Source organism: Miscanthus floridulus, chromosome 10, assembly GCF_019320115.1.
Source record: "Miscanthus floridulus cultivar M001 chromosome 10, ASM1932011v1, whole genome shotgun sequence".
Lineage (NCBI taxonomy): Eukaryota > Viridiplantae > Streptophyta > Magnoliopsida > Poales > Poaceae > Miscanthus > Miscanthus floridulus.
Window position 1 is genome coordinate 10,785,922 of NC_089589.1, and position 15,244 is coordinate 10,801,165.

Here is a 15,244-nt window from a genome sequence, read left to right on the forward strand (position 1 = left end):
TGGTATTTCATCTAGAGTCATCAACTCGTATGTGCCGGGTCCTGTTGTGTTTTTCACGATGAAGGGTCCTTCCCATGGACTGAGTAGTTTGTGTCGTCCATCTTTCTTCTGGATTAGTCGTAATACTGAGTCCCCTGGCTTTAGTGATCGGGGCTGAGTACTTTTGTCATAATGTCTTCGTAGTCCTTGCTGATATCTTGCATTTTGGATTATTGCACTGTCTCTTATTTCTTCTATTGAATCAATTTCTAACCGCCTTGTTTCTTCGGCTTCGCCTTCTTCGTATTGTTCTATTCTTGGAGATAGCCATATCAAGTCGGCTGGTAGTACTGCTTCTGATCCGTAGACCAGAAAGAAAGGTGAGTAGCCGGTGGCTCTGCTGATCTAGGTTCTTTAACCCCATACTACTTTTGGTAGTTCGTCGATCCATTTTCCACCATAATCTTTCAAATCTTCATATAATCTTGGTTTTAGGCCTTGTAATATGAGTCCATTTGCTCTTTCGACTTGTCCATTGGCCTGTGGGTGTGCTACTGATGCAAAGTCGATTTCTATCCCACAAACTTTTGCTCAGTATTGAAATTCTCTTGCTGTAAATGGTGAACCAAGGTCCGTGATTATTCTGTTGGGCATGCCGAACCTATGCATGATGTCTTGTATGAATTCCACTGCCTTTTCTGCACTATATTTGACCAAAGGTTTATATTCCATCCACTTTGTAAATTTGTCGATTGCCACAAATATGTATTTGAAACCTTCTTTTGCTTTTTTGAGTGGTCCTACTTGATCCAGCCCCCAGCATGAGAACAACCAAGCTGGTGGTATGCATATCAAATTATGAGCCGGCACATGTGATTGTCTAGCAAATATTTGGCAATTCTTGCATGTTTTGACAAGTTCTTCTGCATCTTTGAGTGCTGTTGGCCAATAGAACCTGGTTCTGAATGCTTTGCCGACCAGTGTCCTAGAGGCTGCATGATTTCCACAACATCCTGAGTGGATTTCATCCAAGATTTCCTTTCCTTTATCTGTTGGAACACATTTAAGAAGTACTCCAGATGATGCTGCTCTTTTGTATAGTTTGTCTCCCACCAGAGCGTAGTTTTTGCCTCTTCGTATAACCCGGGTTGCTTCTGCTTTGTCTTCGGGTAGTTTCTTCTCTTTGATAAAATCAATATATGTTTGTCTCCAATCATTTTGTATGACCATGACCTGTCTTGATTGGTCTGGCTCTTCTGCTTGATCTATTTCCATTGGATCTATTGTCTCCTCCTTTTCTGTGTTCCCGGGTTGTTTGATAGATGGGGTTGTGAGTTCTTCTACAAATATACCAGGTGGTACTTTTGCTCTATCTGATCCTAATTTGGCTAGCACATCTGCTGCAACGTTGGAATCCCTCAGTACATGATGGATTTCGAGCCCTTGGAAATTTTTCTCCAATTTTCTGACTTCTACACATTATGCATCCATATTGTCTTTTGTACAATCCCAATCCTTGTTGACTTGATTGATTACTACAGTTGAATCACCGTAGACAAGTAGCCTTTTGATCCCAAGTGAGCTTGCAACTCTTAGACCATGTATTAATGCTTCATATTCTACTTCATTGTTAGTTGCCTATCAAAGTATTTGTAGCACATACTTTAACTGTCTTCCTTCTGGTGATATGAATAACACTCCTGCTCTGGCTCCTCCTAACTTTAGGGAATCGTCAAAATACATTTTCCAATGATCAAGTATTGGTTCGGGTTCTTTTTGACTGATTTCTGTCCATTCAGCAATGAAGTCAGATAATGCTTGAGATTTGATTGCTGTTATTGGTTTGAAGTCTAGGTTGAGAGCACCGAGTTCTACTGCCCATTTTGATATCCGACCTGTTGCATCTTTGTTGCGTAGAATGTCTTGAAGTGGAAAATTGGTTACCAATGTAATCTTGTGTTCATGGAAATAATGTCTCAGCTTTCTTGATGATATCAACACTGCATAAAGTAGTTTTTGCACGTATGGGTATCTCACTTTTGATTCTGTTAGTACTTCGCTTATGTAATAGACTGGTCTCTGCATTTTGTAAGCGTGTCCGGGTTCTTCTCTCTCAACCACGATTGTTGTGCTGACAACGTTCTTGGTTGCTGTAATGTATAGCATCATGTCCTCTTTGCCTTTTGGTGGTGTCATTACTGGTGATGATGCCAAGTATTCTTTTAACTTTTGGAATGCTTCTTCTGCCTCTTCTGTCCATTCAAAACTTCCTGCCTTTTTCAATAATTTAAAAAAAGGTAGCCCTTTTTCTCCTAGTCGGGAGATGAATCTGTTGAGTGCTGCCATGCATCCTATAAGCTTCTGTATGTCTTTAACTTTCTTTGGAGGTTTCATATTTATGATGGCTTTAACCTGCTTTGTACTTGCTTCAATTCCTCGGTTGCTGACTAGAAATCCGAGTAGTTGTCCTGATGGGACCCCAAAAACACACTTTGTGGGGTTTAGCTTCCACTGCCATGCTTTTAGATTCTTGAAAGTCTCCTCGAGGTCTTCTATCAATGATCTGGGTTCTTTTGTCTTGATTACCACATCGTCAATGTATGCTTCTGTGTTCCTTCCAACTTGATTCCCCAAACAAGTTTGAATTGCTCTTTGATATGTTGCTCCTGCATTCTTTAGCCCAAAAGGCATTGATTTGTAGCAATATGCCCCAAATGGTGTAATGAACGATGTCTTGCTTTGGTCTTCTTCTCTTAGAGATATTTGATGATAGCCTGAATAGCAATCCAGAAAGGATAATAGAGCTGATCCTGCTGTTGAGTCGATGATTTGATCATTCCTTGGTGGAACATATGGATCTTTTGAGCAATGTTTGTTGAGGTCTGTGTAGTCAATGCACATGCGCCATTCTTTTGAATTCTTCTTCTCAACTAGTACCATGTTGGCAAGCCAATCTGGGTTGATTATTTCTCTGATGAATCCCGCTACCATGAGCTTGGTGATCTCTTTTTTGATTGCTGCTTTTCTGTCTGGAGCGAATCTTCGTAGCTTCTGCTGAATGGGTTTGGACCCTTTGTTCACATCAATTATGTGCTCAGCCAACTTTCTTAGAACCCCTGGCATGTTGGCCGGCTTCCAAGCGAAGATATCTTTGTTGTCCCGAAGAAAGTTGGTGAGCACGAGTTCCTATTTGGGATCGAGATTTGCACTGATGATTGCCGTCTTCTCCGGGTCACCAGTTAATAAGTCAATAGTCTTGGTAGCGGCTTCTTTTGGTGGTGCAAAGTTGCTTGGCTTCTTAGCTGGTATTTGAATCTCATCCGGGTTCATTTCGTTGGCTAGTATTGCAATCTCCTTTCTTTCCTTTATGTCTTGTAATCTTTCGGATATTTGTACTGCTTGTACGTCGCAATCATGTGCTTTCTTTAGATCTCCTTTCAATGATAATACGCCCTTTGTTGTTGGCATCTTGAGTAGTAGGTATGGATAGTGTGGCACTACCATGTATTTTGTTAAAGCTGGTCTCCCAAGTATTGCGTGGTAGCATGATTCAAAGTCTGCAACTTCAAATTTGATAAATTCCGTCCGGTATTTGTCTGATGTGCCAAAGGTGACTGGTAGGGTTATCTGTCCGAGTGGCATAGCTGCTCTGCTGGGTACTATTCCATAGAATGGTGTGCTTGTTGGTGTCATTAGTCCTTCACAATCCAGATTCATCCTTCTGAGAGTATCTGTGAAAATTATGTTGAGCCCGGCTCCTCCGTCGATGAGTACTTTAGTTACTGCCACTCCTACAATAGTTGGACCCAGTACCAATGGGTAGCATCCTGCATTTGCTACACTAGTCCATTGGTCTTCTCTTGTGAAGTGGATGGGGTACTCTAACCAATCTAGATACCTTGGGGTGGCTGGTTCAGCTGCCATGATGGCTCTATGAGCTAATTTCTCTTGCCTTTTACTTCGTGTGTTAGGAACACCTAAGAATATTACTGCTAATTGGCATTGGGGTTCTTGATAATCCCCTTTAGCTTTCTTTTCCTCCTTTTTGGATTCTTCTTGCTTTTGCTCTGAGTTATTTTGATTCCTGTTTTCTCTCTTCATGAATTGCCGCTGAAAAGTGCTGCATTCAACTAACTTGTGTCTGGTTCCTGGGTGTATGTGACATGGCATGTTCTCTATGTTTTCCGGTGCTCTTCCTCGGTAGTTGTTGCTCCGATAGTTGCTATTACTGTTGTTGTTATTGTTGTAGTTGCCATTGTAATCGCCACTGTTGTTGTTGTCATTATATCTTCTCTTGTTGTCTATGGTTGCCACCATGTTGTCCTGCCTCGGCCTTTTGTCTTGCTGTCTGTAATCAGGTCTTCTATTTTCTGGGTTGTCCCTAGCAAACCGATGCCAAGTTCTTTCTTCTGATGAAATCAGCTTTTCAACAACCCTCTTGAAATCTTCATTTGTTCTTGGGTTCTCATTGAAATAGTCTTTGTATTGCCAGTTTGCTAAGATTCCTTCCGCAAAGGCTTCTATCACTTCTCTATCAGTAATGTCGTGAACTTGAGCCCTGAATTCTCCGAATCTTCTATAGTATTCCCTTAGACTTTCTCCTCTCCTTTGCCTTACTCCTTTCAACTCGGTTGTGGTCACTGGATGGGTAATAATGCCTGCAAAGTTGTTGCAGAAAGGTTCTTGCAAGTCTTCCCAATATCTGATTGATCTTGGCCTCAATTTGTCAAACCATTGTAGTGGCATTGCTTTGAGGCCATTGGGAAAAATAGAGCCTTGATGTCGTCATCTCCTCCGGCTAACTCAATAGATTGGGAATAAACTCTTAGCCATTGTCTTGGTTCTACTTTGCCATCGTACTTGGAATGATTTGCTGGTTTAAATTTGTGTGGTAGCTTCAATGTTTGTAGTCTTCCTGCGAAACAATGGAATCAGTCGTATGGTTCCATTCTTCCGTAGTCTGGCGATCTTGCCCTTCTGTAATAAGACCTGTCTTCTTTTAACTCGGACTCTTCGTAGTCATCTTCTTTGTCAAATCTTCTTGATATTTCTTGGTAGCGTTGGCTCAATTCTGGTTTGCCTCTTTCTTGTTGCTTTGAGTAATGTTCCTGCCTTCCATTAACATCAGCGCTCTCTATAGGTCCTAGCCTTTGAAAACATGATTTTTTGGGTGGTTGCTCCCCTTGTGGCTCCTATGGAACTTCTTCGCCGGGTTGTTCTTCTGATCCCCCGACTTCTTTCTTCTGATCTTCCTTTGTTTTTCCGTTATTCGTGAGGGTGTACAACTCCTTTGTTAATTCTTCAATTCTTTCCCTTTTTGTACTTTTTGCGGCTTCTTTTTCTGCCTTCTTTCTGTTGTATTCCGTTAGTTTCGCCTTGTACTTATTACAGATTTGCTTCCTTTGTTTAGCCCTGTTCCTTCTTCCAGCCTTCAATTTATTCTTCTTTAGTCTTGCTAGCCTTTGCTCATCATTTTCGTTGCTGTCGCTTTTCTCATTCGGCGAGATGTTGCCTTCTGATTCGTCTGAAGATTTTATATCTAGTATCTGTGGTGGTTCCAAAGGTTGTTCTAACTGCTCCACCATGTATACAGTGTACCTCTTCTTGTACGGTACTTCATCCTTCGTTTGGTTGAGCTGTCGGCAGTTTCTGAGCTGGATCCGAGTTCTTTTCCCTCTTGATAAGGTAGTTCTTCAGTGTACGTGCTAGTCTGGGCTTTGTTTGAGGTGAAAGAACCCGGCCAATGCACCACACAGTCTTGTGGGGTAACTGTCATGATCATCCCTTCTTGTGCTCCCTCCAGGAGTATTTTTCTTGCTGAGTTCATCTTGTCTTGGGTAAAGTGTTGGTAGATTGATGCCGTGTTGTATAGTCCGTACGTTCCCGAGTTCTTTTCGGAGTCGTACGGGTTGTATTCCTTCATAATTGTTGTTGCGTCTCCGAGTCCAATTAGGCTTGGCTCTTTCGTTGTGAAGATTGTCTTGGAGTCGAGTTGTATGTCTTTCTCAGAGTCGGTTTCGTATCCGCTTCCTTCTTCATTCCGAGTTGGATCCGTAGTTGAAAGTTTCGTCATCTTCTCGGCGAGTTCATATTCCACTTTGTCGTCGAGTTCTTTTTCTTCTCGGAGACGGGTACGTAGCTTGCCGTCGCCGTCAGCCTCGCAGATCCAGGATCCGAAGACGAAGGTTGTTCCCGCCGAAAAAGTCATCTTGAGGTTGAGGTCCGCCGAGCTCTCGAGAAAAAATTCGTCGAAAGCACCTACATGGCGCGCCAGCTGTCGATGTTTTACCACCGATAGCCTGCCACGGGGGTACCCGGGACAGTTGTTCGGGCTTCGACGAATAGTGGAACTCGGCGGTTATGTAAAGAGACTCACGATTTATACTGGTTCAGGCCCTCGACTTGGTCGAGTAATAACCTTACGTCCAGTTCGGCGTTAGCCTGTTTGCGTCGTGTTGCTTTTAGTATTGGGTGTGTTCCGGTCTTTACAAGGGATATCCTCACCAGCCCTTTATAGTCCAGGTGCTGAGAGGAGTTGTTTGTGTTCTACTCGGATACAAGGTCAGAGTCCTAAGCTATGCTTCGGGCGCCTTTCCTTGTATAGTCCGAATTAGAGTTTTTGTCTTGCACGTTGCTTTGCTCCGTGCTCTTCTTGGCGATTGGGCTGTGGGCCTTGTTACCAAGGCCCACTTCCCTATAGTACGGTCTATGGGGGCCCGTAGGGTTCCCCATCGACAAGCACCCCCTCCCCTTGGCCCTTGCCAAAGGCCACCGCCCTTGGTCTTAGGACGGCCGGCGGCAGGAATGTGGACGGGGTCGCGGACATCGACGGAGTCGCAGCGGACGTGGGTGGGGGCGACGAGCCGGGCCGATGGTGGCACGGCCGGGCGCTACAGGGGCTGGGGCCGGCGCTGGCGTGCGGTGGCCGCGGGCGCGTGCGCGGGGGCGCGGGCCGGGCCAGTGCAAGTGGGGCCAGCGCGGGCGCGGGGACGGCCGCTGAGGGCGCGGGCGGGGACGGTCGGGGCAAGGCGCAGCGGCGGCGAGCACGGCGGTACGGCAGCGGTGGCGGCTCGGGAGCGGTATAGAGAGAGAGAGGGGGGGAGAGAGAAAGGAAGGGAGAGCCCATACGTAAGACAGGGTTTGGCGCCAGGATCTTTGGTGCCGAGCTCGGCGCCAAGATCCACGACGTCGAGCTGGCTAGTATGTTAGCGTCCACGCCGCCAACGTGGCTCCGAGCTCGACGCCAGAATATATGGCGCCGAGCTAAGGGTCCAGATTTTAAAATCATATCTCCATAGGCATATTTATGAAAAAAATTCAAAAAAAGGCTAAAAAATAAAAAAAATTCGGCATGTGGTCTCATTTGCTAAAAGGGCCAAGCTACAATTTTTGCTTCAACATTTTTAGAATCCCCTCCCTTTTTCTATCTAACAGAAATGTCATTACAGTTTCATGAATCAGGATGTTCTTCCTTAGTCCCTTCATTGGTGTTTCTGACACGATGCAAATGATTACTCAGAAGAATTAAGAGAATCCAACAACCAGATAAACAAAAATGGTACAAATGCCTACTAATTTCAAACAAATAATTTCGAGTCGCTGAACCTTACATTATTACTACTTACAGCGCAGCAACTCGATCCACTGGCCACAGTTAATTACCACCTACATGTGCATTTCCTATGCAGAAATGTTGATACTACATACACCACTTACACTGACAATTAAAAGTACACAACTTCTTGCTTCTTCCTAGGTCTCTGTAGACCTTCGCGGCGTAAGGGCGTGCTTTCACCCTTCTCACTGGTACAGCCGTACATGATGAATTTTGAATATTCCAAAAAATTTCGTAGTTCATTCAAGGAACAACTATCTGCTCTCAAATTGCTCTGGTACTGCCAGAAAGGGTTTGAATGTGAGGAGAAGCCCAACCAGCTCGATGACGTTCAGGAGGAAGAATACCATCTGATCACCTGTATGAGTGGAGCAAAGGAAAGTTATGCGAGACAAATATACGCCCTGCCAAAAAGAACACGAAATGGATCTGGAACTTTTCTTCTCATAAGAGGTTAACAAATTTTACCTGGAAAGAAAAAGGCATGCTGGCGTTTCTGTGCCCATGAGAACCTGAATTCATACACAAACAATCAGGTGCAATCCATGTCTCACATGCAGCAGATCATTCTCCAACAAACTAAAGCTGCTAGATCCAATGCACAGTACACCTCAGCCTTCCTACTTTCCACGCTTAAATTAGCAGCTGTGGAGCACTAGTTAAATTTTCAAGCTGGCGAAGTTGCAGTGACATGGCCATAACTGACCCTAAATTAGAAGTACAAATGCAGCTCAGCTTCCTACTTGTGAAGCTTAAATTTAGCAACAGTGGAACACTAGTTAAATTCAAAATGCACTGCACCTCAGGACTCCTACTTTTGAAGCTCCAAGCACATTCCATTTAAGCATAGTTGTCAAAGCAGTAATGTGGATAGCAAGTTTATTTTAACTAAAACCGTAAGGGTTTGTACAGAAAATTAAGGGTAGCTGTAAGGAACAGATTATACTCACACAATGCCAGCTCCTGCTGGAGCAAGTGCCTTGAAAAAGGACATCCCTGTCATGGACAGTCCATTTGCAGCTCCTCTTTGGTCCTGAGGCTGTTATTAATTGCATGACCATCAGTCAATCACAGATTAGCAGGACAGATGTTTTAACATATTGTTCCAATTGAGCTGAATAAATTGATACATACCACAGCATTATTTTGAAGGATGAAAGTGCCTGTAATGATGGTAACCTAATATTGCACACCAATTGATGAAAATAGTTAAAATCAAATAAACTTCAATACAGCAAGAAAAAATAAATAGCAAAACCCCTTATTCTCCAAAAGGAAAAAAAAAAGGTGTGATCTCCTATGTTATGGGCAAGTACACATGATCCTTGTTTTTTGGAGGAATTTTTTAAGTACACATGATCTACATGGCTGATATATGCCAACCATCTGCAGTAACTACAGAGTTTATTTTCTTTTCCTTTCTTCAGAGCAGAGTAATTGTAGACTCTCTAAATGTACCAAAATTGCCGTCTATGTACTTATTTGAATCTGAAAGTTCAAACAAGTATGAAAAGATACAAAAGAAAATACTCACAGCAAGATTATTCTTTATCACTGACGCAATATTCAAAATGATTGATAATCCAGGGTCTGACAGGTATGTCATGTAGGGGTAGGCAAAGAGGATAGGTATGCACAGGATCTGCAAGGTCAAGCACAGCAGTTAAGATATGCTGCGAGAACAGAAGGAATTCAATAATTAAATAACGAAATATTTTACTCACAGCTGCAATTCGAGAAGATTTGATAGGCCCAAGAACCTTATTGATACTAGGATATAGAAAGAGTTGATATACAAGAAGACTGGCACCTGAAATGGAAGATGTAAACTACTGTAAATGCTGGTACGACAAATAACAAAAAAGTGGTGCACGAAGTTTTGGGAACCACAATGATGGAACTGGACTGATGACAGAATTTGAAAATTATGTTCAGCGTCAGGGAATGATTAAGTTTTCTCTTTTTTCGTATACAAGTCAAAAGGTGAGTAGGTACAATTATAACATGAACTTTAGACAACAACGCGTTTTTTTTTTCTCGAATACGCAGGAACAATGCGTTTCTGCAAGTTAATAACGCTAACAACAGTGAGAAAATTTACCTGAGATTGCAAGAACTTGACCAACATCCTCAGATGATAAACTCAGTCCACCATACTTCTTGTCACTTTCAGCCCATAGAGAGAACACCTAGAGTTAGTTTTTATTAGTGCTCCGAAACATGCTAGAATTTCCTCTAGATAGGTACTGTAATCTGTAATAGAGAGCACACAGCATACATCTACATAACTTGTGGTAGCTTTCTAATAAATAAAGTAATACAACAGTTATATGTTGGTACAGAAGGATATATGTACGATGCAAAACAAGAAGAAATAACAGATATTCACAGCAATGCAAACCACCCTTAGGCTGCAAGACAAAATTTTCTTGGCTGACAGCAACCGATGTTTATTAGGATCCATGTTAAAATTCTACTTTCAGACAGACGCAATATTCAAATAACTAGTTAGCAAAATAGATATACCATAGTTTAGAGTAAATCCTTCTAGTCTCGAATAGAGTAATTATGTTCATAACATGCATTAATTCTACCAAGCTTGTTAAAGCATAGTACTCAAAAGTTCCAAAACTTCAGTGTCATAACTAACAAACAAAAAGCAAATACCTCTGTGTAAGCCATGTCATGGAAGGAGAAGATGCAATAGACAATTATTGATGACATCAATGGCCAATTCCTGAATAGGCTCCTCTTAGTATCTGAAACTACCACTTTCTTCAACCTTTTCTTTTGAATCAATCAGATGGGCCTCCAAAGCTTCAATGTTCTGACTTCTATTTTCATGAACTTTGTGCTTGTGCAAAGTCTCCTAAAATACATTGTGAGATGCTTTAAGATGGGCAGGGGAGGAATCAAAATTTGGTTCAAAAGGTATGGAAATGGTTAATGAATAAGCAATCCCACATACCGGCATCCATATGCAGCTTATGAGAACAACAGCAGCAAAGATTGATGTGCATAAGCATGGTAAGAAATATGGGAACCTGACAAGTTTCCATACAAAATAAGTACTATGTAAGTGAATTATTTGAGATTATCTAGTTTTGCTATGTGAAAAGATACCTTCCAAAGATTGAGTCAGTTGAAAAGACAGTTGGAAAATTTTCTGCAGGCTGCCACATAGTTAACCAGATTAGGATCGACAATTAGATATAATTTAAGATTGTTAAAGAAGAGCATTTTTTGGATTTGAAGAAAAAAATAAAAGAAGTACCTGTGCAAGATAACCTCCAAGAGCAGGACCAATAATGAGACCTATTCCCCATGCTGTGCTGACCTAAAATTACAAGAAGGTGAATTTCAAAATCATTGAAATAAGAAAATACATAGTAGCAAATCAATATAAAATTTGTATATTACAAGTGATAGTGCTAACGCTTCATGTTCAGGTCGGCAAACTTCAATGGCATAAGCCTGTACAAAATCGGGTATCAGTTACTAATGATATGTGTATATCACATCTATCTTCTAACATAAAAGAAGCTCACAAAATTCACTATACCTTTATTGGTCCAAGCTAAACCATTTAAAGCACCAAGCAGAAATCGCGTAGCTATTGCCATCCAATAGTTGACACTGCAGACCAAACAATGTATTGAACACAACCCTGGGACATTAAAAAGATTTAACTCAGAGACTCAAGTATTTGAATAAGAAAAGGACAGGAGTAAACAAAGTGCACAGTTAGTCATCATTTAGTTTTACATAGAATGGAGGTAAAATGTTACTAACACAGAGGAAATGCCAAACACGACAACAGGTTTCCTCCCGATACGGTCAGCTGCTATTACCCCAGGCTGTTGAAGTCAAGCATCTACCAAACATAAATGAGGCACCTGGAAACATCCAGCATATGGAGTTGCTCATCTCAATCACAAGACATTAACCATTTGTGAAAACCAAACAAAACCATGCTGAACTTGATTGAGCAATTCGTCAAAACTAACCTACGAAACCAGCGTAGAACCCGATATCTTCTGTTCTTTTAGCAACCCCCAGATCTCTTATCTGTAAAATAGTAAGAGACAACATGGACACTTATATTAGGTAAAGGCACTTAACTTGCACTGGTAGAGGAGAGAGGTATCAAATAAATCAGCATCATTGTACTGGCTAATTATTGCAATAATATAACACGAAGCCCTGAATAACAAGAAAAGAGAGCAAAATATATACATACCATAAAATACAAGAAGGGAAATAGCGATGATATCGGTAAAGCTGAAAACAAATAAGAAAAATCAGAAACAGTAAAGTAAAATGGGTGATATTTATTGAAAGAAGAAAGGGTGTGAAAAGGATAGGAATTATATAACAACATAGAAAAAATTGTCAATCATGCATGTTTCTGTCGGCCACAAGTGGTGGCACAGATGTTCTGAAAGCTAGTTCAGTAAACTGTGACTAAGAAACCATTGAATAAGACCTGAGAGAAGCCCTCAGGCACTCATAAAACTTCAGCTATAATAAAGATTGAATATAAAATTACCCGTGAATTAAGGACTGAGAAATGATGAAGAATTAATGTATCAGTACGCATAAAATTCTTACTATGTCGCAACTGTTGCTTACTTGGAACAATCTGAAAGTTTTCAGTAAATAAACAGGCATTACATTTCAAAGGAAACTGAATGCCGCAACTTTCTGTAAGGTGTGTGTACGTGCTTTCCCTGGCAGTGAATCTTCAGAGAAGTTTTCTGCTAACTTAAATAAGTTGCTCGCACGGACAATGCTCCAAAGCTCAACGAATTCGCTGTCTTAGTTAAGATTAAGGAGAAAGTGTCCACCTAGCTAGCTAGCGCCTAATGACACCATATAGCGGCAGGCTACCATACCTAATATCGGGGCCTACACATATATCCACAACATGCCCATTGGGGAATTTCAATTCGAGTAACTCTTATTGCAGTACGTTTTCATGCATGCATGTGTTGGCAACTAATGTATGTGCACTATATACGGTTGGCATTCGCCTACACAGGTCATGGAATTTTCGGGTAATTGGGGGCAAAAATTAAGAATCTTTCCCGGAATCTAGTGTACAGGGCTGTAGCAGAACAACGACGAGACAAGACAAGGCAGAGGCAGAGCAAAGCAAGGAGCGAGAGAATCTAATCTGAGAATGAATGGCGGTACGCCGTACGCCGTACGCGCGCGGTAGAGGTCAAGACGCACCGGCGGTGAGGGAGATGATCCAGATGTAGAGGAACTCCCGGTACGGCTTGGCGTTCCGGAGCCGGAGCTCCACCTTCCTCCGGTCGTACGCGCAGCCGGGGCACTCCATTTCCGGGCGGCGGTGGCCGGCGTCGCCGTCGGCGGCCTTGTCGTCGTCGTTGCTGCGCAGCAACGGCGCCGCGGGCCGCGGCGCCGCCGCGCTCCTCCTACCCCATTGGCGGTGGCGACTCGCGAGGGCCTCCCTTCCCTTCCATCGTCGCCTACTACGCACCCCTCCTACCCCAATGCCAATGGCCAGCCAGGCAGGCGCCCAGGCCAGACAAGGAACGCAAATGGATTAGGCAGATAACGAACGAACACCAATGGATCGGTGGTGCTACATAGTACAACAGATGGAGGGCAGGCGAGTGGCGTCGTTCGTCCACTCCATGCCCTTTCCCTCCGCGTTCCGTTCCGTTCCCTCCCAGGCACCCGTGCTGGTGGTGGGTGGACGGTGGTAGGGGACCCCAACCCAACCAAGGCGCCGGGCGCGGCAGCGCCAACTGGGCATCATTGCCTTTGGGCTTTGGCTCACGGTCACGGCCTCCTCCTCCGGTCCTTGCCTATACCCACCCTTGTCCCTTGGAGGAGGACACACTCACTGGGGCCCCAACACCGATGCACCATTGCCTTTGCTAGGTAGCTAGCAAGAGTAGTACTAGTCGTTGTGAGCGAGCGGCAATGCTGTGCCGTGCCATACTACATGCTGATGGTGGCAGTTGGCAAGCACTAGTACTATACTCCTACTACTACCGAAGAAGAAATGGACGAATGGATGGACGGAGATGGAAGCAACTAAATTGACTCGCGCACGCCGTATGCACACGCGATTCGTGGCCACCTGTCTGATTATTTGGAGTTGTAAATGTTCGGCATGTTCGCTCGTTGGTTTCAGTTAGTTAATAGTATTTTCTTTTCATAGCAAATTAGCATTAGTCGAGTTTATTATTCTAGAAACCAATCAGTGAAGTTGTAACGTGATTTTTTTTTGAACTAGTTGCTAGTTGTTACTTCACTAGGAGACGTGATTTGACCCGGTGCTGCTGCTGCATGCGTCCAGTACTAATTCAATTTGATCATAACTACAATTACATACCTCAATACATGACGCATCTGCTTCGATCCTACGCGTCCTACGTGCATGGCTCGCCGCAATTCGCTGGCGGCTTTGACGGAGCTAAAGTCCGTGGAGGGAGAAAGAGAGAGAATTGAAGAACAAGGTAGGCCACCCGCCGGCGGCGGCCAGGGAAATATATCGATCCAAGGCAAGCACGTACATACGCATGGCAGGCGCAGATCGAGGGGTACAAACATGAGATGGCATGGCGATGATTGGCGGGCGAGCGCGTACCTGTGCAGAGGGTGACGATCCAGACGTAGATGAAGTTGGCGTAGGGGATGCCCGGGTTCGCCGCCTTGTGCCGGTCCACGGCGCACCCTGGGCACCCCTCCACGTAGTAGTACCCGCCGCCCGCCTCCGACGCCTCCGCCTCCGCCGCGGCCGACGTCTTCTCCAGCAACGGAGCCGTCGTCGACGACGACTGCTGCTCCGCCGCCGACGCCGCCGAGTCGCCCCGACCCATCATACCGATCGATCCGATCCGCTGCTACCTGCTAGCTGCTCGATCGATCGGTCTCTCGATGGATGGAACCGAATGCCGCGCGCGCGCTCACTCTGCTGGCCGCCTACTCGATCGATCGGATCGCGATACTCTGCGCTATAGCTAGCTAGTACTTCACATGCACACAGCTGCTGCACGCCGTGGCCCTACCACTGCGTGCCTGCCTGCCTGCTGCACTGCAAAAGCTGAGACGACGACGAGCGAGACCCATGTACACCTCCGTCGCTCGCCCGCCCGCTTTCTTTTTAACAAAGAACGTGAGTGATAGGGAATATAGTCAGTGAAATAAAAACCAAAAAAAAAACCCACCACAGAACTTTTCAGCTAGCCTATTCGTCAACCGATTTATCAGCTATAATTTACAGTATTTTTTCTCACCATAAAATAGCTTTAGCATGTTTATCAGACGACTTTAATATCATCCAAACATGCCTCGGGATTTCATGATGATGGGCGGCGGCACCGCACGGCAGTAGAGGACGACGACACGGATACTGTTTAGGCGGTATCATCGTGCATGTGACGTAAAATATTTGTTAAATTGATTGACGACGACGACACACATCTATTCGTCATATTCGATTGTTGATTTCAGCCAGACATATTTAACTAGTCAATAATATTTTTTCTTTTACAGTAAACCAGCACCAGTCAGCCCAAATCAACCAGAAACCAACCAACCAGACGCCGTCAGATTCGATCGTGGTAATTGTTGGATCGGAGATCGATGCCAAATCCCACTTGCCCATCGCTA

The 15,244-nt window shown here is 43.9% G+C and overlaps 1 pseudogene; it reads right to left on the reverse strand.

Annotated features, from left to right (window-relative positions):
- Nucleotides 1-7,535: 7,535 nt before the first annotated feature.
- On the reverse strand, nucleotides 7,536-14,721 carry LOC136486237 (protein ZINC INDUCED FACILITATOR-LIKE 1-like; annotated as a pseudogene).
- Nucleotides 14,722-15,244: the final 523 nt, after the last annotated feature.